General features: G+C 42.2%; 1 protein-coding gene across 1 annotated transcript in view; it reads right to left on the bottom strand.

Moving 5' to 3' along the window:
• Nucleotides 1–18931, bottom strand: part of COL6A5 (collagen type VI alpha 5 chain) — a 137028-nt gene extending 118097 nt beyond the window's left edge. The window contains exon 1 of the mRNA XM_017346727.3: nt 18800–18931. The gene's annotated coding sequence lies outside the window, so the exon portion shown is untranslated. The remainder of the gene's footprint in view (nt 1–18799) is intronic.
• Nucleotides 18932–23063: the final 4132 nt, after the last annotated feature.

Genomic DNA, 23063 nt, shown 5'->3' on the forward strand with positions numbered 1-23063 from the left:
AGGACAGTACCAATTTATGACCTTGTTCTCAGCATCATAATAGCGCATTATTTTTCCCTTAAAAATGTCCCAGCTTCTGACTTCTGGTCTGGTCTGACACCACAGGGAAGTTACCACTCCTTCCTAAAAACAAGGGAGAAGCTGAGCAAACTGAAAACCAACAGCCGTCCCCACTGCCAGGCAACCAGCTTCCCCTAAATGGGAGAGACAGAGCTGCAGATAAATTACCTGAGTGGAGACTCACAAGCTGACGCCTCTGCAGGAACCAGGGCAGCGGTGCAAACGCTGAAACAACTTGATGAATTCCTGGAGGCTGCAGGGAGATAAGTCTAAGAGCTAAAAACTCCAAGGGGACCCAGTCACAGGGAAGACCCACACTTCTGTAAGGATGACCTCGAGACGTTCTAGAAAGTTCCCACAGAAAGCAATTTCTTGATGGTGCAGCAAGGTGAGGAGGAAAGAAACCATTTCTGAAACACACCAAAGCACTCTGTTCTTAACAATGTCACTGCCAAACTGAGCTGGAGGAAATGAATGCCCAACTCCAGCCCCCGGAGACACCTGTCCTACCTGTTCTTCCTAAGAGGGAGGAAGCAGACAGTGAGAAGCTCTGCTGGAGTCCACAGCCCAGGAGCCCAGCTCAATGAAAGACCGAGTCCTCGGCATCGGACTACAGACTGCTCCCAGCCTCCACACCTTCCCACTACTCCACTAAACACCTATTTACAGGGACAGGAGGGAGGGAATAGGATTTTTTTAAAAAGTATTTATTTATTTGAAAGGCAGAGTTACAGAGAGGTAGAGGTAGAGGTAGAGGTAGAGGTAGAGGTAGAGGTAGAGGTAGAGGTAGAGGCAGAGGCAGAGGCAGAGGTAGAGGTAGAGGTAGAGGTAGAGGCAGAGAGAGAGAGAGAGAGAGAGAATCGATCTGCTGGTTCCGGATCTGGGCAGATCCAAAGCCAGAAGCCAGGAGCTTCTTCTGGGTCTCCCAAACAGGTACAGGGGCCCCAAGCACTAATTGGGCCATCTTCCACTGCTTTCCCAGGCCATAGCCGAGAGCCAGATCAGAAGTGGTACAGCAGGACTCAAACCAGCGCCCATATGGGATGCCGGCACCGCAGGTGACGGCTTTACCCGCTATGCCACAGCATCAGTCCCGTGAAGAGGATTATTTTATTATTAGATGGTACTTACACTGCTTGTAAAGTGACATAATAGTATTTGGAAATGGACATGGAATAATTATAAATGTGTATTACAAACTTCTGGGCAGATACTTTAAAAGGTTATTTATATAACTGATATGCCAAGAAAGGAGACAAAATGGAATCAAACAACACTCAACGAAGAGCACAAAAGGCAGAAAAAGAGTAGAAGACAAAAACTAGAGCAAAAGACAGATGCCACCAAGGATAAAATAGTAACAAGTATGGTACTCATCAATCCAACTATACCATTAATCACGTTAGACACCAATGGTGTAAATGCGTAATTAAAAGAGAAAGCAGTCCAAAATGTAAGACCTAACTATATGTTGTCTTCAAGAAGTCCACTTTAAATATATACATATATGTTAAAAGTAAATGAGGCCGGCACTGCGGTTCAATAGGCTAATGCTCCGCCTGCAGTGCGGGCACACCGGGTTCTAGTCCCAGTCAGGGCACCAGATTCTGTCCCGGTTGCCCCTCTTCCAGGCCAGCTCTCTGCTGTGGCCCGGGAGTGCAGTGGAGGATGGCCCAAGTGCTTGGGCCCTGCACCCGCATGGGAGATCAGGAGAAGCACCTGGCTCCTGCCATCGGATCAGCGCAGTGCGCCGGCTGTGGCAGCCATTGGAGGGTGAACCAACGGCAAAGGAAGACCTTTTTCTCTGTCTCTCTCTCACTGTCCACTCTGCCTGTCAAAAAAAAAAAAAAAAAGAAAAGTAAATGGATGGAAAAGGATACAGCATGCTAACCAACTAATCAAAAGAAAGTGAAAATAATCATGTTAATTTCTGACAGGCCAGACTTCAAAGAAGGAAAGTTATCAGAAATAACAAAGGGCATTATGTAATGATACTGGGGTCAAATCTCCATGGAGACATAACAATCCTTCACAAGTATGCACCTAACAACAGAGCATCAAACTCTGTGAGACAAAACTGGTAGAACAGCATGAAGAAATACAGAAATTCACTCTCATAGCTGAAACTTCAACATCACTCTGTCAGAAATGACAGATCCAGCAGAGTGAAAATCAACAAGGACGTGGCTGAACTGAACACCATCATCCATCCACTGGGGATAACAGACATCTTCACCAACAAGAGCAGGTACACGTTCTTCTCAGGTTCCCATGGAAGCTAGAAATCAGTAACAAGAAAATACCTGAAAAATCCACAAATGTGTAGAGATTAAACAACACACTTCTAAATAAACGTAAGTCAAAGTAGAAATCCCAAGAGAATTCTAAAAATATTTTTAGCTGACCCGGCTGTGGTATAGTGAGCAAAGCTGCTGCCTGCAATGCCAGCATCCCATGTGGGCACCAGTTCAGGTCCCAGCTGCTTCCACTTCCAATCCAGCTCTCTGCTGTGGCCTGGGAAAGCAGCGGAGGATGGCCCAGGTCCTTGGGCCCCTGCACTTGCATGGGAGACCCGGAAGAGGCTCCTGGCTCCTGGATTCAGATAGGCGCAGCTCTAGCCATTGCAGCCTCTGCTTCTCTGTATCTCTGCCTTTCAAATAAATAAATAAATTTGAAAAAAAAAACATTTTTAGCTATGTGAAATGAAAACAATGTATCAAAGTTGTGGACTGCAGCAAAAGCTATGGTTGGAGGGAAATTTGTAGCACTAAATGCATATATTAAGAAGAAAGGTATAAAACCAATCATCTAAGTTTCACTGTAAAGAGCAAATTAAATCCAAATTAAACTGAAGAAATGAAATAATACAAAGTCAAGCAGAAATAAATGAAATTAAAAACAGGAAACCAATGAATAAAAATTAAGAGAACTAAAAGCTGTCCCTCTGGAAAAAAATCAATAAAATTTACTGTCCCTCCCCAGACTGGGGGAGGGAGAAGGGAGGACATGAATGACTAACGCCAGAAATGAAAGAAGGGGCATCCTATAGATCCATGGAAGAATTATAAAGTAATAAATAAGAATAAATCTATGCCCACCAATCTGAAAATATGTGTGGGATGGACCAGTTCCTTGAAAGACAAAGTCTGGCAAAATCACACAGGAGAAATTGAATCAGTAATTAATAATCTGCCAAAACAGAAAGTATCAGGCCCACATTGGTCCACTGGTGGGGCTCCACTAAACATTTAAGGAAAAAATTGCATTACATCAATGACTCCAATCTCTTCCAGAATAAAGATGCAGAGGAAATACATGCATAGTCACTCCAAGAGCCCAGCATTATCCTAACACCAAATCATACAGTGACATTACAAAGAATAATAATAAGACTATGGGCCATATCTTTCATGAACCTAGATGCAAAAATCTTCAACAAGATATTAACAAATCAAATCAAACAACAATGTATGAAAAGAACTATATATCATGACTAAGTGGGATTTAGTTCAGGTATACAAGGTTGATCCAACATTTAAAAATCAATTTATGTAGGTCAGGCATTTGGCCTAGTGATTAAGTCATCAGTTAAGATAACTGCATCCCACATTGGAATATCTGAACTTGGCTCCTGACTCTGACTCCTGACACCAGTTTCTTGCTAATGCATACCCTGGAAGGCAGTGGTAATGGCTCAAGTATTTGGATTCCTGCCACCCATATGGAAGACCAGGATTGATTTATCAGCCCTAGTTTTGGTCCCAGCCCAGCCCTGAACCAGAGATGGAAGAATTCACTTGCTCATTCATATTCTCTCTTTCTCTCTCCAAATAAGTAAAAAATCTAAGAAAACATCAATTTATATATAATCTATAACATCAACAGGCTAAACAAGAAAAGCTATAGATGTACACTATTAGAGGCAAAAAAAAGCATTACATGAAAACAAAACCCATTAATCATAAAAAATTGTAGCAAACTAGGAATAAGGAGAATTTTGTCAATAAGGAATATCTACCAAAAAGCCTACAGGGAATATCATATTTTTATTTATTTATTTATTTGACAGGTAGAGTTACAGACAGTGAGAAAGAGAGACAGAGAGAAAGGTCTTCTGTTGGTTCACTCCCCAAATGGCCAGTATGGCCAGCGCTGTGCCGATCTGAAGCCAGGAGTCAGGTGCTTCTTTCCCGTCTCCCATGCAGGTGCAGGGGCCCAAGCACTTGGGCCATCCTCCACTGCCTTCCCAGGCCTCAGCAGAGAGCTGGACTGGAAGAGGAACAACCAGGACCAGAACTGACACCCATATGGGATGCCAGTGCCATAGATGGAGGATTAACCAAGTGAGCCACAGTACCGGCTGCACACCATAGTTTTTAATAGTAAGAAAACAGAAACTTTCCTCCTATCGATCAGGAACAAGGCAAGGATGCCCCTTCTCACTATTCCTTTTCCAGATCATTCTGGAAGTTCTGGATAATGCAATATAACAAAGAAAGGACATAAAAATACATCCTGGGAAGGAGGAAATACAATTATCTTTGTTCTCAGATGGCATGATTGTAGAAAATTCTAAAGAATCAACAAAAATACTCCTGGAACTAATAAATAATGATAGCAAGGTTGCAAGACACAAGGTTAGCACATAAAATTCAATTGCTTTCCTATATACTAATAATGAACTACTAGAATTTGAAATTAAAAATAATAGTTTACATTTATATCAAAATTAAATAAGTACATATAAATCTAACAAAAATATGTATGAATCTATATAAAAACTATAAAACTTGGATGAAAGACATCAATAAAATAAATAGATACATAGATATTTCATTTTCATGGATAGGAAGACTCAATATTGTCAATGTATCAGTTCTTCCCAACTTAATCTATAGATTCAATGCAATAATAATTAATATCAATGTTATTTTTTAATTGACAAGATGACCCTAAAACTTACGTGAAAGCAAAAGACCCAGAATAGCCAACACAATTTTGAAGAAGAATAACAAAGTTGAAGAATTGAAATCTGACTTCAAGACTTTCAATAAAGCTACAGTAATCAAGATGTTATGGCACTGGCCAAAGAATGGGCAAAGAAAACATTTCTAAGACAGAAAGGGAAATAATAAACAAATAGATTAAAGCAAGAGAATGGAGAACGCAGAAATAGACCGATGCAAAGTCTACTGATCCTTGATAAGGAGCAATGGAGAAAAGATAGCTTTTTCAACAAATGGTGCTAAGATAAATATAGACACAGACCTTATACCCATCACAAAAACTACCTCAAAATGGGATCACAGACAGAAATGTAAAATGCAAAACTATAAAACTTCTAGAAGGAAACACCAGAGAAAATTTAGATGATCTTGGATTTGGCTGGTTTTTTGTTGTTGTTTTTGATTTGTGTGTGTGTGTGTGTTTTTTAATGAAACAAGATCATGAAATAAGTAATTGATGAGTTGGACTTCATTAAAATTGAAAACTTCTGCTCTGCAAAACACATTGTTAAGAGAATAAGACAAGTCAAAGACTGCAAAAGATGTTTGCAAAAGGCATATTTGATAAGGGGCCATTTTAACTTATAAAACTCAACAATACAAAAATAAACAACTATTAAAAAGTAAGGAAAATATCTAAACAGATGTCTCACCAAAGACAGACATAGCATATGAAAAGATATTCAGCAGCATATGTTGTTAGGGCCAAATATTGACAAGACCAAATGCTGGCAAGGATGTGAAGCCACAGAAACTCTCCTTCATTACTGCTGGGAATGCAAATGGCACAGCTCTTTGAAAGATAGCTTGGTGGTTTCTTACAAAAGTAAACATATTTTTATCATGTAATGTCAGCAACTGCACTCCTTAGTATTTACCCAAATGAGTTTAAAACTGATATCCACACAAAAAGTTGCATATGGATGTTTAAAGCAACTTATTCATAAGTGCCAAGACTTGGATGCAATCAGTGGGCGAATGGGTAAGGAAACAGTGGTATATCCAGCTCATAGGAAATTATCCAGAGCTAAAAATAAATGAGTTATTGAACCATGAAAAGATACAGAGGAACCCTAAATGTATGTTACCAAGTGAGGGAAGCCAATTTCAAAAGCCTACATACCATATGATTCCAAGTATATGACATGCTGGAAAAGGCAAGACTATGGAGACTATGAAAAAGATCAGCAATTTCTATCAAAGTAAGGAATTTGAGGAATCCAAGAGTAAACCTGAAACTTTATCCCAAACTTGTAAAATATTACCATTTTAGTAAAAATTTAGTAGCAAAATTATCAAACATTTGTGTTGGAGAACAGAAACAATATTCATGGCTCTTCCACCTGCTGGATCATTCCTGAGACCACGGCATTATGTGACTACCAGCACTGGGCAGGGGCCCCGTGCAGCTGGTGTCTCGGGAACAGCATGCTCTTTGGAAATCCATTTCCCCCTCTTACTTTTTTTCATTCTCTTTATATTCCTTACTAGGTCTGGTAGGAAGGTAATGTATATAGATATTAGTCACTGGGTGGTCTTCCTTCTCTTAAAATTTTGAATTGACATGTTTAACATTCCTGTTACAAATGGTCATGAAATATGAAGAATTTAAAATGGACTTTCTCCTGAAATGTTGATGGCTTAGATAGAAGTGAAAAAACTAAAGTCTATTTCAAGGACGTCATTTTTGTTTAATAAAATGAGTGCTAATACACTAAGTAAGGCTCAGCAAACTTTACTGTAAAGAACCAGAGAGTAAATATTCTAGCCTTTGTGGGCCAGACCAACTCCAGCGCAAACGTACTTAATTCTGTGCCTGTAAGAGCAGCCACAGACAGGACTAAGCAAATGCAATTGGTTGCAGGGTTTCATGGTGACTCCTGGAATTTTTGCACTCTGGGCCTCTCACATCAATAAATTAAAATTTTAATTTTTTTTGTTTTGGCAAAATTTAGTAGATTTCCATAACTCCCCAAAATTAATTTTTTCTTTTTAAATGTTTTTAATTTTTTTTCTATTTTTTTTTAAATTTTTTTTGACAGGCAGAGTGGACAGTGAGAGAGAGAGACAGAGAGAAAGGTCTTCCTTTTCCATTGGTTCACCCCCCAATGGCCACTGAGGCTGGCACGCTGTGGCCGGCTCACTGCGCTGATCCGAAGCCAGGAGCCAGGTTCTTCTCCTGGTCTCCCATACGGGTGCAGGGCCCAAGGAATTGGGCCATCCTCCACTGCACTCCCAGGCCATAACAGAGAGCTGGACAGGAAGAGGAGCAACCGGGACAGAATCTGGCGCCCCAACCGGGACTAGAATCCTTTGTGCCGGTGCCACAGGCGGAGGATTAGCCTATTGAGCTGCAGCGCTGGCCAATTTTTTTAGTTTTTAACAAGTTCTATAGGTCATAGACACAATTCCTAGAACATAATGATGTTCCTTTTCCCTCTCCTTCCCCTTTTCTGCCTCATTCTCTGTCCCTCTTCCTTTTGCCCTTCTCTCCTTCACTCCAAAATTACATTTTTTATGAAATGTAAAATATTTTAACCCTAAAAGTTCACTCCTTTCTTTCAATTCTTTTTTTAAGATTTATTTATTTATCTGAGAAGTAGAGTTACAGAGAGAGGAGAGACAGAGATAGAGGTCTTCCACCTGCTGGTTCACTTTCCAAATGGCCACGACGCCCAGAGCTGGGCCCATCCAAAGCCAAGAAGCCAGGAGCTTCTTCTGGGTCTCCCATGTGGGTGCAGGGGCTCAAGCATCTGGGCCATGGCAGAGAGCTGGACTGGAAGAGAAGCAGCTGGAACACAAACTAGCACCCATATGGAATGTTGGCACTGCAGACAGAGGCTTAACCTACTACACCACAGCACCAGCCCCCTTTCAATTGGTAAAGAAATTAAAACATTTAATAGACCTGTAAAATACTGTGGATCCCATACACCATGCCTACTTTGCCTAATGGATAAGTTGACCCTGTATTGGCTACTCCAATAAAACTTTATTTGGTTGCAGGTTGCCAAGGCCTGCACTAAGCAATTATGTAAGTGTAGTATTATAAGATAATTTCTACTATTCTGCCTGGTATTATTTTTAAATCTTTAAAAACAATGGCTAGTTTGAATGTTCTTCCTCAATGTATCTATCCTATTTGTACTTCATTAATATGCATATTAGGGGCCTGTGCTTTGGCCTACGGGGTAAAGCCGCCACCTGCAGTGCCAGCATCCTATATGGGCGCTGGTTTGAGTTCTGGCTGCTCCACTTCCGATCCAGCTCTCTACCATGGCTTAGGAAAGCAGCAGAAGATGACCCAAGTCCTTGGGCCTCTGCACCTGCATGGAAGACCCAGAAGAAGCTCCTGGCTCCTGGCTCCTGGCTTTGGATTGGCGCAGCTCCGGCCGTTGCGGCCAACTGGGGAGTGAACCAGAGGATGGAAGATCTTTCCTTTTCTCTCTGTAACTTTGGCTTTCAAATAAATAAATAAATCTTTAAAAATGCACATTAATTGTTAATTTGCTTGACTACTTGAAAGTGTTTAATAATTGTCAAAGACTTGGATGACTATTCTGGTTGAAGCCAACATCCATTCTGATTGGCCAGTGCCTAGTCATTGTTAAATATTTTCAGTATCACTCTTGATCCCCCTCTTTCCTGACAACTTGCAGTAATGAAAGCTTTTGGAAGCCATGTGTTTTTCTTAAGCACAGCAATATACTGGTATATTATCATTTAACCAGTTCTCTACTGACAGCGATTTAGATTGCTTACAATTGTTTTCACAATTCTGAACAATGGGGCAATAAACAGCATTGCATAGTGAGGGCTTATTTCTGATAAAGGAAAGCACATCTAAAATTCTGATCAGTATTAGACAACTGTAACTAAAATATAGTTATGCCAAATCATATTTTTCCCGAGGAACATATGAGAGAGTCTTAATTCCTCACATTCTGACCACACACTTCTCATATTTTGGAATTCTAATTAGATAAAAAAGCCTGCGTTACTACAGGGCTCTTGATATTTGTATTTCGATAACTACGAGTGAGATTGGGAATTAATTTCTCGCATGAGCTGAATACACGCCAGAGGTTTGCACATTTCTCCCATGCATGTTTGTCTTTGTATTGATCTGTATCCACTTTTTATTTTATTTATTTATTTATTTATTTATTTTGACAGGCAGAGTGGACAGTAAGAGAGAGAGACAGGGAGAAAGGTCTTCCTTTTGCCACTGGTTCACCCTCCAATGGCCGCGGCGGCGGCCGGCGCACTGCGGCCGATCCGAAGGCAGGAGCCAGGCGCTTCTCCTGGTCTCCCATGTGGGTGCAGGGCCCAAGCACCTGGGCCATCCTCCACTGCACTCCCTGGCCACAGCAGAGAGCTGGCCTGGAAGAGGGGCAACTAGGACAGAATCCGGCGCCCCGACCAGGACTAGAACCCAGTGTGCCGGCGCCGCAAGGTGGAGGATTAGCCTATTGAGCCGCGGCACCAGCCACTGTATCCACTCTTCACATGTGGTGAATATGCACGGTCCTGGATGCTATTGTCTTCTGTCGCTATTGTAAATGGGATCTTCTCTTCACTTGACTAAATGATCATTTGCACTGGCTACTTTCTTGTACTTATTTCTTGACTCAGATGTTCCTAGTAAATTCTCATTTTAAATATTAATACTGATAATTCTGTGTTCTCCTTTCTAAATGTGCATATTTAATATTATTCTAGTATATTATTACATTGACCAGAACTTCAAAAACAATAGTAAATAATAGTGTTGAAAATGGTCCTAACTTAACGGAAATATTTCAAGTGTTTCACCATTATGTATGATACGTCACTGGTTTCTTTGTAACATACATCTTATATCATGTCAAGAAACTATTCTTATTTTAACCTATGATTCAAGAAAATCAAGAGTTGCTGTTAAATTTAACCAAATACCTTTTCAGCATTTACTGTCATGACCATATGCTGGTTTTCTTCTCTAATCTGTTAGACTTTAACGAAATATTAGTCATTACTTTAACAGAGTCCTTAATCTTGAACCTTTTTTTTAAATTTGCTAGAACCAACTGCACAAGTCATCCTGTATTTTCTTTTATCTACTATTGGATTGCACTTGCTAATATTTCTGTAGGAATCTTATATCATGATAAAATAAAGTAATAATGGTATTTTCTTTTTGTGAACTATCTGTCAGGTATCAATTATGCTGGATTCATAACAATATCAAGAAAGCTTTTCTTCTTTCTCTTTCCTCCTGAACATCCTACGTGACAGAGGAACTGTCTGTCATTGGAAGTTCTCTGAGGGTTTGCCCATGACAGCATCAAAGTAGTAAGCTTTCAGCAGTTCTCAGTTCCTTCCAGGTGAAGGCCATGCAGGTTTCCCACTGTGTCTTCAGACACCTTTGCGATTATCATTCATACTTCTTTCTACCATGTTCCATTTCATCTTGGTTTCATATCACTTGGCTGAAATCAGATAAGTGATTTTCTCATTCTCTTCTGTCTTCTGTAGCTACCTCTAGATTCTCATTCCTGACATGATGCGTTTCTTCTCTTTTCTGAATTATAGTTACAAGCAGAATATCATTTTTCTGTGGGTTTACCCCAAAAGACATGTTACATGTATAAATCAATTCTATTGTCTTTCTTTGAATTCTCAGGTTTCAGTATTTATCTTTACTTCTCTCTATTTTACTTGGGCTTACTGTGTGTTTTTTTTCCTAGCTTCTTGAACTGCATGGTTAGTCCACTTATTTCTATTCTTTTTCAGTAATGAAAGCTTTTCGAGGCAATGCGTTTTCCTGCACACAGCATCAGCTTTAATATGCAAGCACTTTCATCATTGTTTTCGGCCAGATATTATTCAACGGCGGCTTTAAATTTTTCAGCTGCCCAGAGATTTTCCATTTTGATTTTGTTGTTTTATTGAGGCTGTTTTATCTTTAGTGTGAGTGTACCTCCAACTTTCATTAATTACTTTTTTATCTCGATGGATTGCAGTTAGAGAATGTGGACTGTAATATTTCTCTTTTATTGGAATCTATTGGGATTTCTTTTACAACCTAATATATATATATATAATGCTCAATTTTTAAAATGTTTAATGGAAGCTTCAAAAAAACAATATATCCTCTCCATATGATACAGAGTTCCTCATCAATGCATGGGCTCACCCAGCTTACTTTGCCTCGCTAGTCTCCCAAGGGCTAATGTGAGTATGTCACCATTTCCCCTACAACTCTTTTTCCATCCATTCTCCTTTATTTTCTATAGCTTTTGCTTCATGTGTCTCAATACTTGCTGATTATATATACATAATGTGTAGGACATTTTGTGGGACTCATTAGTATGTGGGCCTTGATTATAGTTTGTGGCATCATTAGGTTGCAAGCTCCCACAGAGAAGGACACTTGTTCTGGTTCACGGTGGCATCCTTACTCTCTGTGACACCTGGTCAATAGTTAGCACTCAATAAAACCTTGCTTGAGGGGGCCGGCGCTGTGGCATAGTGGTAAAGCCGCCTGCAGTGCCGGCATCCCATATGGGCACTGGTTCAAGACCTGGCTGCTCCACTTCTGATCCAGCTCTCTGCTATGGCCTGGAAAAGCAGTGGAGGATGGCCCAAGCGCCTGGGCCCCCGGACCCACATGGAAGACTCGAAAGAAGTTCCTGGCTCCTGGCTTCAGATCAGCACAGCTCTGGCTGTTGCGGCCACTTGGGGAGTGAACCAGCAGATAGAAGACTTCTCTTCCTCTCTATAATTCTGCCTTTCAAATAAATAAATCGATCTAAAATAAAAAACCTTGCTTAAAACAAAAAGATGCAAATAAAGAAGGAAGGGAAGCAGGTCCAGAAGCATTCACTATGCCTTTTATTGACCTTAACATTACTTAATATAACATAATAATCTCTGCTTGCTCGTGGATGGTGTGTCACGGACAAGCATTTTAATGTCAATATTCACATTTTTCCTTTTGGATAAATCTCTGGTAGATACATCCAGCATGTGGTGAGATTTCAGCATTTTGATCCAATCTGTTATTCTCTTCTTTTACAAGAAAGAGAAGGTATTTTTGCTTTATATTTCAAATATGTGTGAGCCTACTTCTGCCATCTCTATTTTATGTATTATCCTTACTTTTCCCCACTCTTGGTTTTAAATTTTTTTTGCCTTCTCATCTGTTTCCTACTTTTTCTTTTTCCCCTCCAGTGATCATTAATTTGGAAGATCACACACACACACACACACACACACACGTTTGTGTGTCTGATTTTTACTTAAGACAAACTAAACAAAACTGTTTACAAATAAAATGTTTTATTTCCAAATTTATCAACTTTAGAAATGGAAAAAATGTTTATAGCCCCTACTTGTAAAAGAGAAATAAACTCATCTGCTTACATTCCCTTCCTCTTCCTTAATTTTTTTTGTTTGCATTTTATAGGGGCAAGAGGAGTCTCTCAATCTGCTATGAAATGATCATTGGGGGCTGGTGCTGCGGCATAGCAGGCCAAGCCATCGCCTGCAGGGTCAGCATCCCATATGGGTGCCTGGTTGAGTCCTGGCTGTTCCACTTCCAGGAGAAGCTCCTGGCACCTGGCTTCAGCCTGGCCAAGCCCTGGCCCAGCCCTGGCCATTGCAGCCATGTGGGGAGTGAGCCAGAGGACGGAAGACCTCTTTTTCTCTCTGCCTCGGCCTCTCTCCCTCTCTGTAACTACATCTTTCAAATACCAAAAAAAAAAAAACCAAACAAACAAAAAAAAAACAACAAAAAAATTTGAATTTTAGAGATTTTAAATGGTATAGTTTTTAAATAAGAAGTATAATACTGCTTTGTGAATATAATACCACAGCTATTTCAATTTTAAGTTTAAATATAATTAATGTGCACTTGAACTTAGCATCCATTCTAGGGTGCTTTATTTTGGCTCCTCTTCTTGCTGTCTAAAGCAACCCAGAACATCCCTGTCCAATAGAAATAAAATTTAATCCACGTGAGTAATTTTAACTTAGTAAATACATTAATAAGAAGTAAAAAAGAAATGGGATATTAATGAAACCCATTTTACTTATTCTATGAAAATGTTTAAGTCCTCAAAATGTAGCGTGTATTTTATTGCTATAGCGCATCTTAATTCCGATGAGTCAGGTTTCAAGTGTCCAAAGCCACCCATGGTGAGTGACCACTGTACCCAACAGATCAATCATGGATTGCAGTGCACACAGGAAATGAGAATTTGGGTCTGCAGCCAAGACTTCCCCGCCCAGCACCCCAGGCTGCGGAGGTCAGTGTCTCCGCACAGCATGGTCTCTACAAGGCACCCCAGCCGGAAGCTCTTGGCTGGTGGCTCTTCAAGAGGTCTTGTTAGGAAGTGGTGATTGAGGACAGTATTTCTCAAGCTTTAGAGATCATTCAGAGTCACCTAGTCGTCTCATCACTCATGGGCTCTAAGCAGCTCTGGAGCGGACCCTGCGGCTGGGTTTTTAATAAGTGTTGATGCTCATTACCTCTTGCTTTACCGGAGCCCATGAATTCCAAAAGTTCTCTATTGCCTTGAGTTTGTAGTGATTCTCTTCTGCTTACTGGAATAATTCTTATTCTTTATTTTGCATATAGTAAGTGCTTCCCTTTTTTATTGAAAGTATTTTTGCATAAGGCCCAGGCTGGTGCTTTGGGCTTTCCAGGCAGTCTTTGGGTATGTGCTTGTTGGAGGGCTGAAGTTCAGGAAGAATGGATCCAACAGGAGCTGTGCCTCCACATTTCTTAGTCCTAGTTCTTTGCTCTTTGGTAGTTGTCTGCTACTTGGACTAGGAATTTTCCTCTCATTCCATTTTTAATTGCTTGTTGCAATTTATAGAAAAAATTTTTATTTTTTCTAGACTTGCTTTGCAGTCAGCTTATTTTCATAACTTGGTCCCAGGTTAATAATTTGCAGTGATAGTCTACCTGGAACACTTACACATTTCTCATTGTGTGCTCTTTTCCTCACCATCAACCCATATGACAGAAGAAGAAAGTAATGCTTTTGTCTTATCCACGTTCACCAACTAGTAAGTTGTGAAACGCTGATTTGAACCCAAGTAGATGGGCTCTTACACCATTACACAGCTATTTGCAAAATTTGATTAGGCTATGTATGTGCCTCTTCCTACATTTTGAGATTTATATTTATTTTATTTAAGAGGCAGAGAGACAGACAGACTGACAGGGATTCCGTGTCACTTCCCAAATGCCTGCAATAAGTAGGACTAGGCCAGGCTGAAACCAGGAGCCAGGAACTGAATCCAAATCTCCCACATGGGTAGCAGACACCCAAGTACTTGAGCTACCCATGCTACTTCCCACATGCACATTAGCAGGGATCAGAGGCACAGCCAGGACTTGAGCCCAGGCCCTCTGATGTGGGATGGGAATGTTCCAACAGCTGGTGTTATAAATGCTAAGCCAAATGCAGGCCCCCAGCTTGTTTTTCTTTCCTTATCACAGTGGTTAAAATAAAGTTTGTAAAGTTATATTTTTTCAGTATGTAGGTTTGCTACATTTGTATACTCATATTACTTGAATTTTTATATGTTTTATAGATACATTTCAAACAATTACTGAAATTGAAAAAATGTAACGTAGGCAATGATTATGTAATTAATCACTTTCTCTGAATACTCTAAAACTCCACTGCCCAGAAGTTATTTGTACCCAAACTGTACCACTGTACCCTCAGCTTTTTAAATTGCTGACAATTGTACATATTTATGGGCTACAGTGCACCATTTCAACATATATATATACACACAATGTATAGTGACAAAATCAGGGTGATCGATGGTTCCTGTTCTTTGACATTACTTTATGATTGGGGCATTGGAGCTCCTTTTCTCTATTTGTTTATAAAATATATACTAGGGGAATGGCACTGGGATGTAGAAGGTTAAGCCACCGTCTGCAGCACTGGCATCCCATATGGGTGCCAATGTGAGTCCTGGCTGCTCTACTTCCAATCCAGCTTCCTGCTAAAGTGCCTGGGAAAAAGCAGCGGAAGGTGACCCAAGTGCTTAGGCCCCTGTCCCCATGTAGGAGACCTGGATGAAGCTCCTGGTTTCAGTCTGTCCCATCCCTGGCCATTGCGACCATTCGGGGAGTTCACCAGCAGATGAAGATCGCTTTCTGTCTCTCCCCCTCTCTCTGTAATTCTGCCTTTCAAATAAATAAATAAATCTTTAAAAAATAAAATATATACCAGGTTATTGTGGACTATGATCTCATCACTCTGCTGTGTAACACTAGGAACTTATTCCTTGAATCCATTCCTGATTTGGTAGCTGTTAATTCCCTCCATCCCCTCTGTCTCTCCCAGCCTCTAGTAATCATTATTCTGTGCTCACAGTGGATAGTTTAGCTCTCACATATAAGGGAGAATATAACTTGCCCTGCTCTGTTAAGGAGGCGGACTGGGCGTCAGGAGAGCTAAGGCCTAGAGCAGCTCTCTACAAACCGGATACGTGGCCTTGTGCAAGCGTTTATAATTCTGAGCCTCAACTTTCTCATCAGTGAAATGATAACTAGTGATCTACTCTTGCTAATCTCAAGTAATCCAAGATTACTGGGGGACTTTATAACCATTTTACATGTGAGACCTTCAAAAAGTTCATGGAAAATGTGCAAGATGAAAAACTATTCATACATCTCAAACATTTTTGCACCAGATACGTTTATGTTTTCATTCCATTTTCCATGAACTTTTTACGTACCCTCACAGTAACTGCGACATGACCTAGACCGAGCTATCGCGGCCACTCAACTTCCTCTCCTAGAGTACTTCGATGTCAGGGAACCACCTTCTTCCCCCGACACATTCAGGCCATCAGTTGCCTAGCAGCTTGCTGTTATCACATCCTCTGCCATCCCCTGTCCCTCAACTCACACACAAGCACGCAGGAGCACACCTCTGCACTACCACCACTGCACTTGCCATTCTCCGAAGAACAATTCCTGTCCAGCCTAGTTGCCTACCCAGTAGTGCAGAGCCACCAATCTACTTATTAACGAGACCACTCCACTGCCGAATGGGGCAATGTGCTCAGCTACAGAAGCGCATTTGCAAACCTCCTTTGTAGCTACTGTTAGTCACCGAAATCCACGCAGAAGGAGTATGACCAGCAGAACAGGTCTGTTCCCACTCTCCCCCTTTCTTCCTCTCCTGCATGGAATACAGTCACAATATCTGGAGCTCCCGCAACCATCTTGGGATTCCTACTGGTAGAAGTTCCATCTAAGAAGGTGGAACTTAAAGGAAAAAGAAGCCTGCACTACTAATGAGCATGATTCTCTTTATTAATCTGTTCTGCCCACCTATGGACTTTTTCATGCATTAGCGTGTGGCTTGTTTGAAACATTGTTATTTGGGTTTGCCATTATTTTCAACTGAACACAATCACACTTTATATAATCTAAATATAAATTGATATCTAATTGCTTAAGAATACATATTTAAAGCATTTAGAAATAATCATAATAATTGATGAATATAAGAAAAGTAGACATTATGCTTATAAATTCATTAAATAGGTCTTGCCAGCCCCTTCTTTGGTAATCTTATGTATCACTAAATTACTGTCCTATTATTTACTTAGATTTATGGTTTAACTTCCCGATTTTTAAACAAAAATCAGGCTTGGGTGACTAGCTATAAAAATCACCATAAGGGGCCGGCGCTGTGGCATAGCGGCTAAAGCTGCCACCTGCAGTGCCTGCATACCATATGGGTGCCAGTTCGAGTCCCAGCTGCTCCACTTCTGATCCAGCTCTCTGCTATGACCTGGGAAAGCAGCAGAAGATACCTGCCTGCCTATATCGCTATCACGTATTCAATACATACTGTGTACAACACAGTTTACACAATAATCTCTAATTTTCATTCCAATTCTCTAAGGCAGCTCTAACTATACCCATATTACATGTGAGAGAACTGAGGATCAAAGAAGGAGCATAGTGTGCCCAAATGCTCGCAGTCTTGGCCAAGATCGTGTCATTCCGCTGTACTTCACTGCCTTTCTACAGCTCTAAATCCATTATTACAGTCTCTTCTTGTCCCTGTGACATGACAAGATAATTAATTAACCAAGGGAGCTATTCCATGCTAAGGGAGAAGTGGGGCTGCCAACTACAGCAGAACCAAATTACACACACGTCTGAAGAACGGCTTTAAGGATGAGAATCGAAACAGGTCAGAGCAGTACCACAAAGTACCAGAGATAAATGGGGTGACAAAAATGGTGGCAAACGCCCCGTGCCCCACCAGCCACCCCTTCCCTGTGAAGAAGGCACGAATCTCAATCGTATCCTAAATCCTGGCTTTCTCCTCCTTCTTTGCTCCTACCCAGAGTGGACCTGGCTCTGAGATCCAACAAGACTGCCAGGGGAGCAACTTTAGCATCAAGAGAAGTGTACATCCCAGCGATGCGTGCTCTCCTGAGGGACGAAACTTCTGCTGTGAATTTTTCTTAAGGATTTTTGCCCAGAATTCATACAGTGACTATACCTCTCCCAAAATGTCTCATCTGGCACTCTGTGTTTACAACAAAACAAAAGCAATTAACTGGCCGGCGCCGTGGCTCACTAGGCTAATCCTCCGCCTTGCGGTGCCAGCACACCGGGTTCTAGTCCTGGTCGGGGCGCCGGATTCTGTCCCGGTTGCCCCTCTTCCAGGCCAGCTCTCTGCTGTGGCCAGGGAGTGCAGTGGAGGATGGCCCAGGTGCTTGGGCCCTGCACCCCATGGGAGACCAGGAAAAGCACCTGGCTCCTGGCTCCTGCCATCGGATCAGCGCGGTGCACCGGCCGCAGCGCGCCGGCCGCGGCGGCCATTGGAGGGTGAACCAACAGCAAAGGAAGACCTTTCTCTCTGTCTCTCTCTCTCTCTCTCTCACTGTCCACTCTGCCTGTCAAAAATAAAAATAAAAAAATTTTTTAAAAAAAGCAATTAACTTTAGAAGGAACAGTTGAACACCAGAAACCAAACTACACGCACGTGAGGTATAGAGCACTACACCCAATTGCCAAGACCTGGGTTAAACAAATCCCATGCTGTCAGAGAGCAGCAGCCTTCAGCATTGACGCAACCTCTCTTGAGTTTTGAGCACAAGAGAGACTCCGAAATGTTTATTGAAGTCAGGAGTGCTATTTGGAGGAAATCTCAAAGGTTGCAGTTTTCAGATTCAGCCAGAATAGCAACTCGCACACATGGTGAGAGATTCAAGGGGTTTGTTCTGTTGGGAGACCCTGCAGCACCTAATTGCCTGCAGCTCCGTGTCTACACACCTGTTGCTGTGTCTACACACCTGGTAGGCTAGATGACCTGTAAGGCTCTGGTTCTCAAACTTCAGCTGCATCAGAATCCCTGGAGACCTTGTTAGAACGCACATCCCGGAGAGATTCTGGCCCCCCAGGTCTGGGGTGGGCCCATGAATGTATATTTGTATGTAGTTTCCAGGGAGTGGAGATGCTGCTGGCTTGGGGACCAGGCTTTGAATGGCACAGCACTGAAGTCCTTTCCAGTTCTAGGAGTCCAGCCGTTTTTAGAACTTTAGTCTCAACCACCTGCAGAATTCCTCAATAGGGCACGCCACCTGCGCAAAGTAACCAGTAGGGGAGGCTCCTACTCAGCCAGCAAGACTTCCCTGGAGGACATGCCCCGTCTCTCCACAGACCCAGAGACCCGGCACCCCACACTCACCGAGCTTTACCGCTTGTCTGGACGCTCGGGCCCCGCTGCGGGCTCTCTTGGAGCGGCACCCCGAGCGCTCAGCTGAAGCCCGACCGTATGCACAGGTGCAGGTGCAGGCGGGTTCGCGCCGCGGGGCACAAGTGCAGGCGGATTCCCGGCGCCGCGTGGCGCTGCGCTGCGTTGTGAGCCGCGCCTGGACCTGGCCCTCCCTTGTGGCTTTTAAATCTTCGCAGATTTTAGCTCCAGGGTCTGGAGCCCTCCAGCTGTTGGCTGGCTGGATCAGCAAGGTCTTAGCAGCGGGTTCCGGGGAAGCGCACGCTGCCAAATTAAAACAGTTCTCAGAAACCGAGGGCAGCCTTTGGTTAGCAGCTCCGGAGCTGAGGTCACGGGGGCTGCTTGCGTGAGGTCGCACCATTTGGCTCCCTGGTTTACATTTCTGCAGAGAACCAGAGAGGATTCCCAGAGGGGCAGGGTCTCCAGTAAAGCCAGAGGGAAAGTTCACAGGCACTCCCCTAAAGGTAGCAGGAATTTGTTCCCGCAGGGCGCAGAAATGGAGCAGCTGACAAAGATGAAGATGTGGTTTTTGCCCAGAGAGCATAAGGAAAATCTTGGAAAGCACTGACTCTGTCCGCATGGATGCTTTATTTTTGTTTGTTTTTCACGGTTGAGATTTTATATCACATCCATTCCCATCACGTGCCACGAAACATCCCTAGCTCGTGTGCTTGAATGCAAATCCATCAGCCCACTGCTTCCAAAGAAGATGTAGTTGCTCTATTTTGAAGCCATGTGGTGCAGTCGGGGTCTTGAGGTGTTCTGCCTACAGCAACCTGACGTCCTGGACTTGCAGGGCCAAGACTCGCTCCTCGCCATCACTGAGTCTCAGATCCTGCCCGGGTGTGCATGGTGGATGTGCCATCAGTCAGCACAGTGAAACAGTGACACTGAGGGCTGGGCAGTTCAAGTGTGGGGGCAAAACGTTCTTCTGTTTCATATGGCTGCCTGGCTGGGTGGAAGCTTCGTTCCTGCCGTGTCTAAACCCACAATGCACAAGATGGATTGTTGAGACCTCCTTCCTCAGCCAAGACCAGCCTCCCCAGGGAGGAGGGGCAGCTGTTTCCCTTCAGGGGAAGAAGGTGGCATGTCTCCACGACTGTCACTTTTTGACTATCTATTGGTTTTAGAGACTTCCCTGGGAAGAATTATTGTAGGAATTTCATTTTACTTGCAATACAATGATAAGTTTACTTTCATAATTACAGTATCAGATAAAAGTGACCTAAAGTCCTTTCCACCAAATTCAACATTTCCTGTTCCTTTCTTCTGCTTATAACATTGGAAAAAAGTGTGTTTTTGGACAGGAGATTATAAAGCAAATGCATCCTCAATTGAGAATTGCATTTGTTCTACTAAGGACACACTAACAATTTATTTCAGAAAGCAAGAGTTTGAAGCCGAACATCTAAAGGGTTCAGACACTAAAAGCACCACATTTTCAATTTCCTAACACAGAAAAGAACCCAACTGGACTTAAGTAGTTTATCTTACTTGGGTTTCACCATTTTCTCTACAAAAGGAAAACATATTGAACAAAAGAAAATGATTCAGAATTTCAAAATTGTGAAAAGGGTGTTAGTTTTTTTTCCATAATTCATCATTGGTTCAGCCTTCCCAGCCTGTTTCATCTGCAGCTGCTTCAAAGAAGGACCTAACATCACCAGGAGAGAGATCAAATTCTGCACTCACTCATTCCCACTGGAAAATACTGATGATGTTTCTGAAAAACGTGAAAACCATACTATTAGAAAGACTGCAACATGATTTTGGATGGGAGATGATTTAAGTGGAACAAGACTGACTTTCTCCCTAATGCAATTAGAATTGTTAGACAAGAACAGGAAACTTTTCTTACCATGTGACTCAGTGTCACTTGAGCATGCCTGTACACCAGCAGATAGAAAATTCATAACTAAAACATACTAATGATAACTGGAGGCAACACACCCTCCTTTCTCTATGTTAAATATTGGAATCTAACATACTTTACTTTGCCTAAGGCACATAGAGAACAACCAAACATGAGTTAGCTTCTTGTTCCTGGAAGTCCTTGCTAGCATAGCTTACTTGTCAATATCAACCAGAGTGCTCCAGAAGACTTGTTTCTACTCGTACTTCATCTCCATTTCCACCCATCCAAAGCTGTATGTCATAAACTCTGCCAAAACTCAACCAGTCCTCTGGTTTGCAAAATATACCTAAAATTCACCTACAGCAGGACCCGAACCCTCTAAATACCCTCCCCGACTTCCCTTCTGAAACACTACTGAGACTGTGTTTATGCAGTGTTCCCCTTTACTGCAGGAAGTCCTACCCATAGGTTTTCCTGGTGGTCCCCTGTATTCTGAGAAATACACAGCTGACAGCATGCTGTAACCAAAAGCTCTTAATCCTGTCATGCATCTCAGAAGAAATCAAACCAACAAAATGAAACCAACAAGTGCGTTTTCTGGCTGGAGGCAGTAAAATGGCTAAAGGGTTCATGAGAGGATGACACGAGGGCTAGCTCTGAGGGCTTCCCATGTTAAGCCTCAAGATTGGGGAGCCAAGTTTCACCAGGAGAAAACGTCCACTTCCAAGAACAGTTAGAAACAGAAGCCCAAGAATTTCTGATTAAAAAAGGAAAAGGGGGTGACTCCCACCTCCAAGTGGTGAATCAAAGTCTCAGATACTCAAGTAATGTAAGAAACTTCAACTAGCCCTTGCTGGGAGGATGGCTATGGAGATAATAGGAGATGGGTCCTCAGGGAGGTGGGGGCAGGAGGCTGAACGCTCAAAACACAAGTCCCTGTGATGTGCCCAGGAAGGCACACAATCTTTCCAACTGGCCCAAAGCCAAGTTCAGCACTGTTTCTTCAGTTTTATTTCAAAACAAGTAAGAGCATGAAAAAAAAGTTATTTTTTAAAAATCTTATGGAACAGGATAACTATTCCATTACATATTTCCAGGTTACTCTGGGAAATGTGCTATCCTAATCAGTGCAATAGCATCTGAACTATAATATGAAAATTTGACAGTGAGATGCCTTAAAACAGTTTTCAATTTACAAATAGCAAGGTAAGGATCTGGAGCAAGCCAGTCTGCAAAATGGGGATAAGTGTGTTTGCCACATAACAGTTTTCTCATACTGAAACTAAAATAGTCTTGGATGTGCCCTTTACTGGGGCTGGCACCATGGTGTGATGGGTAAAGCCACTGTCATCCCATATGGGCGCCAGTTGAGTCTAACTTCTGATCCAGCTCTCTGCTATGGCCTGGGAAAGCAGTAGAAGATGGCCCAAGTCCTTCAGCCCCTGCACCCACATGGGAGACCCAGAAGAAGCTCCTGGCTCCTGGCTTCATATCAGCACAGTTTCAGCCATTGTGGTCATCTGGGGAGTGAACCAGCAGATGGAAGACACCTCTCTCTCTTTCTCTCCCTCCCTCCCTCTCTCTTTCTTTCTCCCTCTCTCTCTCTGCCTCTGCCTCTCTGTAACTGTGATTTTCAAATAAATGAATAAATCTTAAAAAAAAAGATGTGCCCTTTACTGTGTAAAATGTGTCTGCTTTTTATTGCCTGTGTGATTTAGAGCAAATTACTTAAGCCCAATCGAAACTTCCATTTCCCCATAAGCCAACCTCAGATAATATTGATGTTGTACATTGTTACAGATACTTCTCTGTCCCCTATGCCTAATAGCACAGTGTGTAGCCCATGGTAGAATGAATGCTCAATAAATATTACTTTCTTCCATACTGCTCACCTAGTCACTTACCCTGAAAGTCATTCAACACAGCATTTATTTCCTACTTACTAGAAACAATGGATTTCATAAAAGGCACAGAATGGAGTAATTAATTATTTCTACACCAGGAAATAATATGTTTTTAGCAAAGCATTTCTTATGTGGGAAGACACATGACTAATTGAGGTATTTAGGAAGGCAAAATCCTAGGCTGCCATTTTGCTCGTCTTTACCCAGAGCATGTGGGATGGGATTGTTGACAGAGAGGCTGTGAGAGTTGAGGATGTGGCTGCAGGAAGTGAGTGGTCATGTGGCCCAGGTCCGGTGTGGTAGCCGATGACTCTGGATAGGAGAGGACACAGCACTGTGGAAGTTTTCGCATCACTCTTGACGTGAATACTGGAGCCCTGTTTCCCACTGGAGCCTGTGACCACACCTCTCCAGCTCCCACATATAAAGGGACACAGAAGAGAACACAGTGTTGGTCAAA

Source organism: Oryctolagus cuniculus, chromosome 4 (genome assembly GCF_964237555.1).
Source record: "Oryctolagus cuniculus chromosome 4, mOryCun1.1, whole genome shotgun sequence".
Lineage (NCBI taxonomy): Eukaryota > Metazoa > Chordata > Mammalia > Lagomorpha > Leporidae > Oryctolagus > Oryctolagus cuniculus.